Source organism: Bufo gargarizans, chromosome 9 (genome assembly GCF_014858855.1).
Source record: "Bufo gargarizans isolate SCDJY-AF-19 chromosome 9, ASM1485885v1, whole genome shotgun sequence".
NCBI classification, from domain to species: Eukaryota; Metazoa; Chordata; class Amphibia; order Anura; family Bufonidae; genus Bufo; species Bufo gargarizans.
This window is the reverse complement of record NC_058088.1, coordinates 20,825,488-20,839,636: the sequence shown is the minus strand read 5'-3', so window position 1 is coordinate 20,839,636 and position 14,149 is coordinate 20,825,488.

The window sequence follows — 14,149 nt, the reverse complement described above, 5'->3', positions numbered from 1 at the left end:
GAGAATATGACTTTGCCCCAGTCCTCAGCAGTCCATTCACCATATTTTCTGCAGAAGATCCATCTGTCCCTGATGTTTTATTTGGAGAGAAGTGGCTTCTTTTTTTCTGCCCTTCTTGACACCAGGCCATCTTCCAAAAGTCTTCGCCTCACAGTGCGTGCAGATGTGCTCACACCTGCCTGCTGCCATTCCTGAGCAAGCTCTGCACTGGTGGCACTCCAATCCCGCAGCTGAATCCTCTTTAGGAGACCATCCTGGCACTTGCTGGACTTTCTTGGACGCCCTGAAGCCTTCTTAACAAGAAATTAACCTCTTTCCTTGAAGTTCTTGATGATCCTATAAATTGTTGATTGAGGTGCAATCTTAGTAGCCACAATATCCTTGCCTGTGAAGCCATTTTTATACAACGCAATGATGGCTGCACGCGTTTCTTTGCAGGTCATCATGGTTAACAATGGAAGAACAATGATTTCAAGCATCACCCTCCTTTAAACAGGTCAAGTCTGCCATTTTAACCCAATCAGCCTGACATAATGATCTCCAGCCTTGTGCTCGTCAACATTCTCACCTGAGTTAACAAGACAATTACTGAAATGATCTCAGCAGGTCCTTTAATGACAGCAATGAAATGCAGTGGAAAGTTTTATTTGGGATTAAGTTCATTTTCATGGCAAAGAAGGACTATGCATTTCATCTGATCACTCTTCATAACATTCTGGAGTATACGCAAATTGGTATTATAAAAACTTAAGCAGCAACTTTTCCCATTTTCAATATTTATGTAATTCTCAAAACTTTTGGCCATGACTGTAGTTTAGCAGTCAGCTCTGCAGGTGGCCATACCTGGAGAGCTGACTGCTGAATAGGGATGAGCGAATAGTCTTCGGATTAAACATTTGAAGTCGATTTGCATAAAACTTTGTTAGAGGGGGGGGGGGGGGTAAAATAATCGACTTCAACAAAGCCAGAATTGAATACATAAAAAAGATAAGGTGTAATTCCAACCACATACGCTCAAACTATTCTGCAGGTTTTCCTTCTCTTTCCCTTAAAGGGTTTGTCTCACTTCAGCAAACGGCCTTCATAATGTAGAGAAAGTTAATACCAGGCACTTCCCTTACGTACTAACCAGCAGCAAGAGTGGAGATTTCTCCCATGTGAAACTGGTAGGACAGGTGGAATTTTTATTGATTACAATTGCTACCAAGACAATTAAACAATTAACCCACCCCCTATAAAGGGACGCCCGCCCCTAAACCAGTGCTTTTTTATCTGTCCTATGGACTGAGGACAGGTTCAGGCGCTGCCTGTTACCTTACAGATTCGTCTTGGCTCTTGTGGCCGTTTTTTTCCTAAGTTCGGCTGGGTTGCGGCCTCTGCCGCAGTTACATGGAGCTCCCCTCTGTTAGCACCTCTATTTCCCAGCTATATCCCTTTGGGTTCGGCCTGTACTCGACCGCGGCCCAGGCTGCCGCGCTCGACGATTCCCGGTTCAGTGGCGCGTGTATAGTCGGCGGCTATTTTAGCTGCGCTTTCGGCCCCTGGTGTGAGAAGCACCTAACTTGTGCCAACTGCGAGATGCCGATGCTGGACTTCTCTGAATACAATAGGTGTCCTTTATGCCGTCCTCCTCCGACGCATCCCACGATGGGTGACATGTTCGGCTGGATGAAGGAATTCATGGGTAATTCCATTATGTAGATCAAGAGCGCCCTTTCTTCTAAGAGGGACAGAGTTTCATCGCCAGGTCCTGTACCTATGGCTGAAGACGTCATTTCGATTGAAGACCGTTCCTCCTCCTCTGATGAAGATGATGCCACTTACCTCTCTTCCGCCAGTCGGCGGCCCCTATGGTTGCGTCCCTGGGTTGCCGATAACGCCTCAAAATTAAATCTGTGTGGCTTACCATATGAACTAGGAAGACTCTTTGATTCAGAATTAGAGGCGGATAAAAAGGGGAAGTCCCTCCCCCAACAATCCTTTCGGGGCAGGAGTAGGCCCAGAAGTTCTAGAACCCAGGGGCCCTCCAGGTCTCAACGACGTCAGGAGTCATCCAGATGCGGACGGGGTCGTGGAAAGGACCGTAGAAAGGAAGCGGATCTATGTCCTGGGTTTTCTTGTAGATTCCGAACGGATGACTCTTTCCCTCTCTCCAGACAGAAAGGATCGAGTGATAAGAGCCGCGCAGTTCCTCATGGTTCCTCAGCGGGTGTCCATCAGAACACTCATGAAGATGTAAGGCGACATGTCAGCATCTGCGGAAGCAGTTCCTTGGGCTCTATGGCACCTACGTCCACTTCAGGAAGAAGTGTTAGCAGTTTGGAATCGCAACCCCAAGGTGTTGGACAAGACGCACTCCCTGTCTACCGAAGTCCATTCCTCCCTCAGGTGGGAGGTCCTGGATCACGTTGACCAGACGCCTCCCTTCTAGGTTGGGGAGCCCATCTGGAGGACAATCCAGTACAAGGTACCTGGGGTCCGCAGGAGAGGCTTCTCTCGCTCAATCTGAGAGAATTAAGAGCAGTTCGTCTCGCTCTCTACCACTTTGCTCCTCTTATCCGCGGGAAGGCGGGAAGAGTCAGCTCGGACAATACGACGGTAGTCACTTACATCAACAGACAGGGAGGCACAAGATCTCAACCTCTTCTCCAGGAAGTTGGTTTAATTCTTGCTTGGGCAGAAACCAGTCTATCCCACCTTTCGGCTGTTCACATCAGAGGGAATCTCAACATAGTTGCAGATCAGCTGAGTCGGGGTCTGCCAGTTCCAGGCGAATGGTCATTGAACAGAGACGTTTTCAACCAGATCACACTCCGATGGGGTGTTCCAGAGATCAACTTGATGGCGACCCGCTTTAACACCAAGGTGGACAGATTCTGTTCCCTCTACATGGACAATCCTCTGGCGATAGACGCTCTGTCCATAACATGGAGGTTCAGGCTCGCTTACATATTCCCTCTAATTTCCATGATACCAAGGGTATTGACGAAAATCAAGCAAGACCAGACCTCGGTCACTGCGATAATACCATTCTGGCCAAAGAGGTCTTGGTTCACCCAGCTCATGAAGATGAGTCAGGGCACATATTGGAGACTTCCCCTAACGCAGGACCTTGTGTATCAGGACACAGGACCCTGCTTAGATCTGAGGAGACTCAGTCTGGCAGCCTGGAGATTGACAGGTCCCTACTAGAAGCTAGAGGGCTTTCTGCGGAGGTCTTGAGAACGATTTCACATTCCAGGGTGGAGTCTACAAACAAAGCTTATTCAAGGATATACAAGATCTTCCTTCAGTGGTGTGCTGATAAAGAGGTTGTGCCCTCAGATCCTCCTATTTCAGCGATTCTACAGTTTCTGCAGGACGGCCTGGACAAGGGTCTAAGCCCGTCAACGCTCAAAGTTCAAACCAGTGCACTTTCTGCCTTTTTAGGCAGACCTTTAGGGTCAAGACCCCATACTCAGGAGGTTCCTAAAAGGAACCGAAAGATTAAAACCTAGAATCCTGAGACCTATCCCTGAATGGGATTTATCTGTGGTTCTGAAGGGGCTATCCTCTCCCTCCTTAGAACCCTTAGAAAATGTGGACCCTATATTTTTATCTTTGCAGGTCACATTTCTACTGGCCATAACTTCGGCTAAGAGAATTGGAGAACTTCAGGCCTTAGCGGCCGCTGAGCCTTGTACCCTCCAGGACAGAGTTCTGTTGAGGTTTCTACTGACCTTTGTCCCCAAGGTACCATCGTTTAGAAATACTAATCAGACCATACCGGTTTTATGTCCCTCTTCCTCATCTCCAGAGGAAGAAGCCCTCCATTCCTTGGACATTTAAAGAACTCTCAGAATCTATCTGAACAGAACTGCGTACTTCAGAAGATCCGAACACCTCCTGCTGTCCTTGTCGGGAAAAACAAAGGTCTAAAGGCCTCTAAACCCTCTTTGAGTAGATGGGTAAAAGAGGTGGTCCACGAAGCTTTTCTATCTCAGGGGTTGGCTCCTCCATCCTTTGTCACTGTCCACTTTACAAGGGCAGTTTCTTCTTCGTACGCGGAGAAAAGTTTGGTTCCGCTGGAACAAATCTGTGCTGCAGCCTCTTGGAGCTCCCACAGCACCTTTATAAAGCATTACCGCCTACACTCTAGGTGCTCGGAGGGAGTGGCATTTGGACGGGGAACCCTCACAATTTGTCTGTTGCTCCTTGCTAGGTCCCCACTTGTGCTGCTGGTTAGGAAAGCGTTAATTTTAACGTAAATTTGTTTTCCCTTAGTCCTAACAGCAGCACACAAATTTCCCACCCTATTTTTGTTTGTGTACTTGCTGATAAAGCACTGGTTTAGGGGCGGGTGTCCCTTTATAGGGGGTGGGTTAATTGTTTAATTGTCTTGGTAGCAATTTTAATCAATAATAATTCCACCAGTCCTACCAGTTTCACAGGGGAGAACTCCCTACTTGTGCTGCTGTTAGGACTAAGGGAAAACAATTTTACATTAAAATTAACGCTTCCTAAAGTATTGTGATTCTCCATATTGCTTCCTTTGCTGTCTGGATTCATCTTTTCCATCACATTATACACTGCTTGTTTCCATGGTTACAACCACCCTGCAATCCAGCTGTGGTGGTCGTGCTTGCACACTATAGGAAAAAGCATTGGCCAGGACCACGGGAGTGCACATAGGTTAGTGCGTTTTAATATAGTCTACAAGCACGACCACTACTGCTGGATTGCAGGGCGGTCGTAACCACAGAAACAAGCAGTATATAATGTGATGGAAAAGATTAATCCAACCGGCAAAGGAGGCAATATGGACAATCACAATACATTAATAAGTGGCTTGTATTATAAAGGGGTTGTCCAAGTTATTTTTATTGATGGCCTATACTCAGGATAGGTCATCAATATCAGATCGGCAGGGGTCCGACGCCCTTGCTGATCAGCCGATGGAAGAGAAGGTGCACGCCGTGCCAGCGCTTACTCCCCTTTAAAGTTTTCCTGCTTGCCTTCACATCCACAGCGGCGAGCAGATGTAATAACACCTAAGCCGCCCCTTTCATTTCAATGGGGTTTGTTCCTATACATGTGTATATAGTCAGGGATCAGCAACCACCAGCGCTCCAGCTGTTCTGAAACTACAACTCCCAGAGTGCTACATTCACTTCTATGGAAGTTAGCGTTTCACAACAGTTGGAGTGTTAAAGGTTGCTGATCCCTGGTATATAGAAAAAAGCAGTCCCCATTGAGTGGTATGGCTTAGGCGTGATTACATCTGCTCATCGCTGCGGATGTGACAGCGTGCATGTAAACCAGGAGGCAGCGCTGGAACAGCTTGCGCTCTCTCTTCAAACAGCTGATCGGCAGGGGTGCAGCGCCACGCCTTTTCTGATATCGGTGACCCATCCGGAGGATAGGTCATAAATATAAATAACTTGGACAACCCCTTTACCTTTTTCTACATAATACTATTTGCTTAAGCCTCATTCACTCAACCGTATTTTGTTTCTGCATTTTTTGCAGATACCAAGTGGACCCATTTTTTTCTATCGGGCCGCACAAAGTGTCATCCATGTGCTGTCCATCCCCCAAATTACAGAACATGCCCTATTGTCATTGATAGGCTATTTCTACTACTGGGAAGAGTAAACAGATGGCTCACTGTGAGTAATCACGCTAGGTGCTCTGGACGAGAAGAGCCACCCCTTGCTCTGGTTGAGTAAATTGATAGATAAATTGGACCGGCACTCAAAACCCCCAGAGGAATGTGGATCCAAACTTGTTTATTCAGGTACAATAGAATAAAATAAATATAACAAAAATACAATTTTATCGATGGATATCGATTATAAAAAATCGACTACAATGAATCGATCTAATAAAATCGAAAAGATAAAATACATGCATAAAATTCAACTAAAAAAATAAATAAAAAATATCCGGGGGGCGTGGCTAACTGCCGACATGAGCGCACGCACTTGAGAGCGGCTCCGTTCCCTGTATTGAATCCTGACTAATCCTGCCAAGCTGCCTACTTCGAATTTCGAGTGGCAAGTGCAGAGGAGAAGAAGGAAGCCCAGGCGACTAGACATGGGTCCCAGCAAGGCACAATCTGCGGCTGAAAAGCTCAAGGAGTATGCCCGCCAGGAAAATCAACATGGCGCCGCGGCTCCCGCCACTCCGCGTGCAGCGGTGATGCGTGGGCAGGCTGCACAGCAGATAGAGCCTGATGATACTGGGGAGCCTGAGATTACACTGAAGCTGATGTCGGAGCAGCTCCTAACGGCGATCTCCTCATGCCAATCCTCCCTTACATGCAAAATAGAGGAGGTGCGGGTGGACTTGGGTCTGCTGAGACAGGACGTTCATCAACTACGGGAGAGAGTGAAGCAGACAGAGGATCGTGTGTCGGCACTGGAGGACTACACTAGGCCGCTGGACTCGAGACTACAGGAGGTTGAGAGTGCTGTTGGGCTGTGGAGGCAGAAGTGCGACGACTTAGAGAACCGTGCTCGGCGCAACAATGTGAGGATCCTGGGGCTACCTGAAAGAGCGGAGGGGCGAGATCCTGCCAGCTTCTTGGAGGTATGGTTTAAGGCCCAATTTCCTGACGCCGCATTCTCTACGGCCTACGCTGTTGAAAGAGCTCACAGGGTCCCTGCCAGACCACCTCCTCCAGGCGCCCCTCCGAGGCCTTTGATGGCCCGTCTACTAAACTGGAGAGACCGGGACTTAATCCTAAGCCAAGCGAGGAACAAGGGAGCGCTGATGCATGATAATGCTAATGTGTCACTATTCCCGGATTTCTCTGCGGATTTGCATAAGAAGAGGGCCACCTTCGTTTCAGTTAAGAGACGCCTCAGAGAACTGAATTTGCAGTATTCAATGGCCTACCCAGCACGCCTCCGTGTGATTGATGGGGACAGACCAGTATTTTTTACAGACCCGAAAGAAGCTGAGGACTGGATCTCCAGGCGCCCAAGGCCTCGTTAATTGTGCCATTAGATCGGAACTGCAAGTATTTTCCGATGTGAATTGAGTAACATGGGTGCCTTGCCACTGCGTTTATATTTATGTTATGGTGCAATCTTCTACCTCACTTGCACAAAATTTGATGTTTTTCAGTGTCTGACCACTGAGATCCTTATGCTGGTTCATGCTGTAGGTTTATAGCTAAGAATGGTCAGGACACATATACAGGTCCTTCTCAAAAAATTAGCATATTGTGGCAAAGTTCATTATTTTCTGTAATGTACTGATAAACATTAGACTTTCATATATTTTAGATTCATTACACACAACTGAAGTAGTTCAAGCCTTTTATTGTTTTAATATTGATGATTTTGGCATACAGCTCATGAAAACCCAAAATTCCTATCTAAAAAAATTAGCATATCATGAAAAGGTTCTCTAAACGAGCTATTAACCTAATCATCTGTATCAACTAATTAACTCTTAACACCTGCAAAAGATTCCTGAGGCTTTTAAAAACTCCCAGCCTGGTTCATTACTCAAAACCGCAATCATGGGTAAGACTGCCGACCTGACTGCTGTCTAGAAGGCCATCATTGACACCCTCAAGCAAGAGGGTAAGACACAGAAAGAAATTTCTGAACGAATAGGCTGTTCCCAGAGTGCTGTATCAAGGCACCTCAGTGGGAAGTCTGTGGGAAGGAAAAAGTGTGGCAGAAAACGCTGCACAACGAGAAGAGGTGACCGGACCCTGAGGAAGATTGTGGAGAAGGACCGATTCCAGACCTTGGGGGACCTGCGGAAGCAGTGGACCGAGTCTGGAGTAGAAACATCCAGAGCCACCGTGTACAGGCGTGTGCAGGAAATGGGCTACAGGTGCCGCATTCCCCAGGTCAAGCCACTTTTGAACCAGAAACAGCGGCAGAAGCGCCTGACCTGGGCTACAGAGAAGCCGCACTGGACTGTTGCTCAGTGGTCCAAAGTACTTTTTTCGGATGAAAGCAAATTTTGCATGTCATTCGGAAATCAAGGTGCCAGAGTCTGGAGGAAGACTGGGGAGAGGGAAATGCCAAAATGCCTGAAGTCCAGTGTCAAGTACCCACAGTCAGTGATGGTCTGGGGTGCCATGTCAGCTGCTGGTGTTGGTCCACTGTGTTTTATCAAGGGCAGGGTCAATGCAGCTAGCTATCAGGAGATTTTGGAGCACTTCATGCTTCCATCTGCTGAAAAGCTTTATGGAGATGAAGATGTCATTTTTCAGCACGACCTGGCACCTGCTCACAGTGCCAACACCACTGGTAAATGGTTTACCGACCATGGTATTACTGTGCTCAATTGGCCTGCCAACTCGCCTGACCTGAACCCCATAGAGAATCTGTGGGATATTGGGAAGAGAAAGTTGAGAGACGCAAGACCCAACACTGGATGAGCTTAAGGCCGCTATCGAAGCCTCCTGGGCCTCCATAACTCCTCAGCAGTGCCACAGGCTGATGGCCTCCATGCCACGCCGCATTGAAGCCTCCTGGGCCTCCATAACACCTCAGCAGTGCCACAGGCTGATGCCTCCATGCCACGCCGCATTGAAGCAGTCATTTCTGCAAAAGGATTCCCGACCAAGTATTGAGTGCAGAACTAAACATAATTATTTGAAGGTTGACTTTTTTTGTATTAAAAACACTTTTCTTTTATTGGTCGGATGAAATATGCTAATTTTTTTAGATAGGAAATTGGGGTTTTCATGAGCTGTATGCCAAAATCTTCAATATTAAAACAATAAAAGGCTTGAACTACTTCAGTTGTGTGTAATGAATCTAAAATATATGAAAGTCTAATGTTTATCAGTACATTACAGAAAATAATGAACTTTATCACAATATGCTAATTTTTTTAGAAGGACCTGTATATATATCCATTTGCTACCATTTGCACCTGCAGCTGTATTATCGAAATGTACAGGGAATGTTCGGCAACCAGTACGGGCTTAACACACCTTCTCTTCCCGTACCGGTCCCCGAATATACTGCCACAGAACTAGCACTATGATGTATGCACTGGATGTATATTCAGAAATGTTGGTTCTTCACATGTTCTGTTATGTGTTTATTATGTTATTGAAGGCATGGTCATCTCAGGAATTTGAAAGGATTGAGAATGTGAGGCACACCCTTAGGACGCGATGGGAGTCCCTCCTTTTTTCCAGAGGAATCCTGAATTATGTAGGGGGAAACCCCATGTCTACATTATGGGGTCCCTGGTGGTGATGTCCTGGAATGTGAGAGGCTTGGGAGCTCCGAATAAGAGAATTGCGGTGTTTTCGCATATAAGACGGTATAGCCCTCACATTCTAGGACTTCAAGAAACCCATTTGACAGCTGATACTGGGCATAGAATTGTAAAACAGTGGGTCCAATGGTCATTGCAGACATACGGTACTTCACACTCTAAAGGAGCAGCCATTTTGGTCCGTAAGGGTCTCATTTGGGAACCGCAGCAGTCTGTAGTAGATCCAGAAGGCCAATACTTGATGGTATACGGATTCATTAGCCATGTGCCTTATGTTATTATTAATATATACAACCCCCCTCCGGTTAGAATCTCGCTACTTCAGACGACATTGGGATTTGCGGCACAATACCCCTCGGCCCGGCTACTCTGTATGGGGGATTTTAATATGGTTATGCAGGAGGAGTTAGACAGGCACCGATCACCTGGTCTGGGGGTAGGGGAGACCCCATCGACCACCACACTATTTAGAATTGCTGCAGAGATGGGATGGTTGGACCTGTGGAGACTTAGAAATCCGCAGTTAAAGGAGTATTCCTGTTTTACCCCCTCTAGAGGCGCGCTATCGAGAATTGACTATATTCTGGGCAATGCTGTAGTATACACGGACCTAACTGATATTACTTATGAACCGCAGGGACCCTCGGACCATGCTGTGGTTATGGCACGTCTGAATATTCCTCGGGCCGCCTCTAGAGGGGGGAAGATGAGGGTTCATCCCTTCTGGCTTTCTCTTCTAACCCAGAATGATAGAATCCCTGATCAGCTGCGGGTTTTTCTGGACATACAAGGTGATGAGACTGAGAGTTTACTACTATGGGACACCCTGAAAGCCTATCTGAGGGGTTGTTTAAAGTCCTCAATATCTTATGTAAAGAGGGATACAGCTCGACAGGAATTAGACCTGCACACCAAATGTAGGGAGGCTGAGGCCTCTTTCTGCTCTGACCCCACGGAGGCGAATAGAATAGAGTGGATGACTAGGGGCAGGTCCTACATGCTGCATCTCAAAGAAAAAAGTGAGCGCAGAATATTCTTTATGAAGCAGCAGTCGTTTGAATCTGGAGACAGAGCGGGTAGGCTACTAGCACATGTTGCTAGGGCCAACCAACTGTCCCCCCCCAGTATTGCGTATACTGAACCCAGAGGGACGACTGGTGGAATCCGTAGATGAAATATTAGATGGTTTCAAGAGATTCTATCAAATACTGTATAGCTCCTATAGCTTCAGCACTACACTGAAGGGGAGCTGAGCGACTATATTGCCGAGGTGACTCATCCTAGACTTAGCACAGAGGATAGAAACTTGCTAGATGCGAACATATCCTTAGAAGAAATACAGCTAGCTATCCGTGACCTTCCTGCTGGGAAGGCGCCGGGCCCGGACGGGATCCCTGTGGAAGTTTACTCTAGATATAGTGAGATTCTAAGCCCCCAACTCCTTAAATTGTACTCAGCTTCACTTCAGCGGCATCAACTGCCTGAGACGTTATACGACGCTACTATTGTAGTGATATTAAAACTAGACAAAGACCCAAATGAATGTGGTTCTTATAGGCCAATCTCATTGCTAAATTTAGACTACAAGATTCTGACTAGATTACTGGCATCCCGCTTGAACAAAGTGATAACATCTATAGTGCATCAAGACCAAGCTGGATTTATACCTGGTAGGACTACCTCTGACAATATCAGAAGAGCGCAGGTCACAGCACAGATAGGGGCGGCGGAAGGGAGAAGGTGGGCCCTAGCGTCTCTTGACACGGCCAAGGCCTTTGACTCTGTTGAGTGGTCTTTCCTACAGCAGGTCCTACGGGGATTTGGATTTGGCCCAAGGTTTATAAGATGGGTTGAAATCTTATACCAGAGACCCAAAGGTAATATACTAGTTAATGGCACCCAATCGAACTCCTTCACGCTCCACAGGGGAACCAGACAGGGATGTCCTCTTTCCCCACTGTTGTTTGCTGTGATGATAGAACACTTGGCCCTACGTATCAGACAGGATGAGTCCTTTAAGGGGATCTCTAAGGGAAATAGGGAAGAGAAGATAGGTCTGTATGCTGACGATCTCCTCCTGTTTATGGATGAGCCTGAGCGGACTCTTTTCCGAGTGCAATTGCTGTGATAGAGAAGTTTGGTACATATTCGGGCTTGCACATAAACTGGATGAAATCGGCTATTATGCCTCTCTGGGCACATAACTGGCCGGGAAGCTTTCATAACCTACCAGTAGTGGACCAATTTAAATATCTTGGCATTGTAATTACAAGGGACCCTCATACATCGGTGGCGAGAAATATAGACCCTATAGAACTTTTGTTTATCGATAAGTTCAAGACATGGAAGTCCTTACCGCTTTCCGTGATGGGGAGATTAAATTTAGTTAAAATGATACTGCTCCCTAAGGGCCTATACCTCCTGTCGCATGCATGTGGTCCGATCCCCAAGGTTTTTTTCGACAGACTGCATTCTTTAACTACTGCTTTTGTTTGGGGCAAGGCCAGAAGGAAGCTCTCCTTGAAAGTGCTACAGAGGTCTAAAGTTCAAGGTGGGGCGGCCCTACCTGATTTTTTCTTATACTACTTAGCTGGTCAGCTGAAGCATATTGCGCCGTGGGTGGGAAGTGGGGAGTTACCCGGGCCGGAGTATTGGCTGAGGGAGCATGTCCATCTCTCTACCCTGTGGCCGGTGTTGGAGTCCCCGGGTTTAGTTCCTGGGAGACTACTCCCTGTTCACAAGCTGGCCAATCAAGTATGGAAGGCTGCCAAATTTAACGCGTATAAAGATCTGCCCGATGCTGCTCCTCTCTGGGACAATCCTATGTTTCCACACTTGGTTAACCTTGAGGGTTCGACGATTTGGAAAGGATGTGGGATTCTGTCACTGGGAGAATTATATGTCGAGGGGGGAATTAGGTCTTTGCAGCAACTACAGGAGAAGTTTGAGATTCCTCATACTCTCTTTTATAGATATCTTCAGCTAAGACACGCCCTAGACGCGCAATTTAGGGGGGTGAGCCGCAGCATCTCCAAGTATCCCTTGATAGGTGTGCTAAGATCTCAAGGTCCTAAGGTAATCATTTCTATCCCCTCTCAGGTTGCATAAAATGGGGAGATTACCTAGCAGCAGGTGTCACAGATGTCAGGAGGAAGGCGCTGACTTCTGGCATTTAATATGGAGCTGTAGCTATGTGCAGACCTTTTGGGGAAGAGTTGTGGAGATCCTGTCGACAATGGTATCCGCCCTGATAACAATCTGCCCCAAAACGTGCATTCTAGGAGTATTAGACGAGGAATTATGGACACATCACCAAAGAGTATTTTTAGGAGAGACTCTGTTTTTGGCCAGAAAGGCGATAGCTTTTAGATGGATGGCGGACAGGCGTCCTACAGTCAGTCAATGGAAAGTATTGGTAAATCATGCTATGTCTATGGAAAAAGTGGTTTATACCCATAGGAAGTGCCCGCAGAAATTTCACAAGGTATGGGGAGAGTGGTGCTCCTCCACTCAATCCTTACATCACACACACTTACATTCTGTGACAGAGGAACCTTGATAATAATATCCACTGCTGAATGACTTATTAGGTTGTAACGGAGGTTGAAATAATAAGATATGTTGTATCAGTTTGTCTGTTGATCTCATTTGAAGCACTACTGTCTCTGATGCTGTCTTTTATGATATGTACCTATATATTGGGACTCCCCTGCGTGGGATGTAACTACTTCATGCTGTCATGACTTATGCCTGATGTTAAACTTCAATAAAACGAGTTAAAAAAACAAACAAACAAACAATATCCTTAATCGATAAATACTCGATTTTTCTGGAGACCTAAATATTTCTCACAATTAAAGTCCCAGTGTAATAAGCCCATATCATATGGGTGAATCCCAATGGAAATGGTCAAAGCTGTGTCCCAGTAGGAGTAATCAGAGTTGTGTCCTCAGAACTCTATATAGAGAACATGGCTTTGCCTATTCAGGCTAGCATAGATGGTAAATGCAACCAGCTTTCACAATTCAACGTATAGAATTTTTGTTACTCACAACTTTGGTGCTGATCAAGATGTTCTTTGTATGGGTATTATTTCAGGTGGCGTCCCACCATTCACATCCCAGTCCAGTAGTATTGGTTTCCCTCTGCAGCAGTTCTCAGGATCTCGTCACAGGACTTGCTCAGTCTGTAGGTTTTCGTGAGTCAAATAGAAACTTTTCCTTACATGATTGGTTTCAATACATGGCCATGTAAAATAGCAGTCGAGTTTACGCACAGGTACTCCGCCCATTTTATTAGATCGATTCATTGTAGTCAATTTTTTATAATCGATATCCATCGATAAAATTGTATTTCTGTTATATATATTCGATTTATTTTATTCTATTGTACCTGAATAAACAAGTTTGGATCCACATTCCTCTGGGTGTTTTGAGTGCCGGTCCAATTTATCTATCTATTTCTACTACTTGGCCTGCGAAAAATGCAGCATGCACGTGTCCATAGTTTGCAGTGTGTAACCTGTGGATCAGCAAAATAAACATGGATGTGTGCAGTAGCTTTAGGCTTAAAAGTACTAATGACAAATAGTATGTGAAAGTGGCCTACCCTACAGGACAGGCTGAGAAAATCCCTCTCCTGCACGTTTTAACTGGCCTAGATGTGTGCTGTACATACAGTACAGACCAAAAGTTTGGACACACCTTCTCATTCAAAGAGTTTTCTTTATTTTCATAACTATGAAAATTGTAGATTTACACTGAAGGCATCAAAACTATGAATTAACACATGTGGAATTATATACATAACAAAAAAGTGTGAAACAACTGAAAATATGTCATATTCTAGGTTCTTCAAAGTAGCCACCTTTTGCTTTGATTACTGCTTTGCACACTCTTGGCATTCTCTT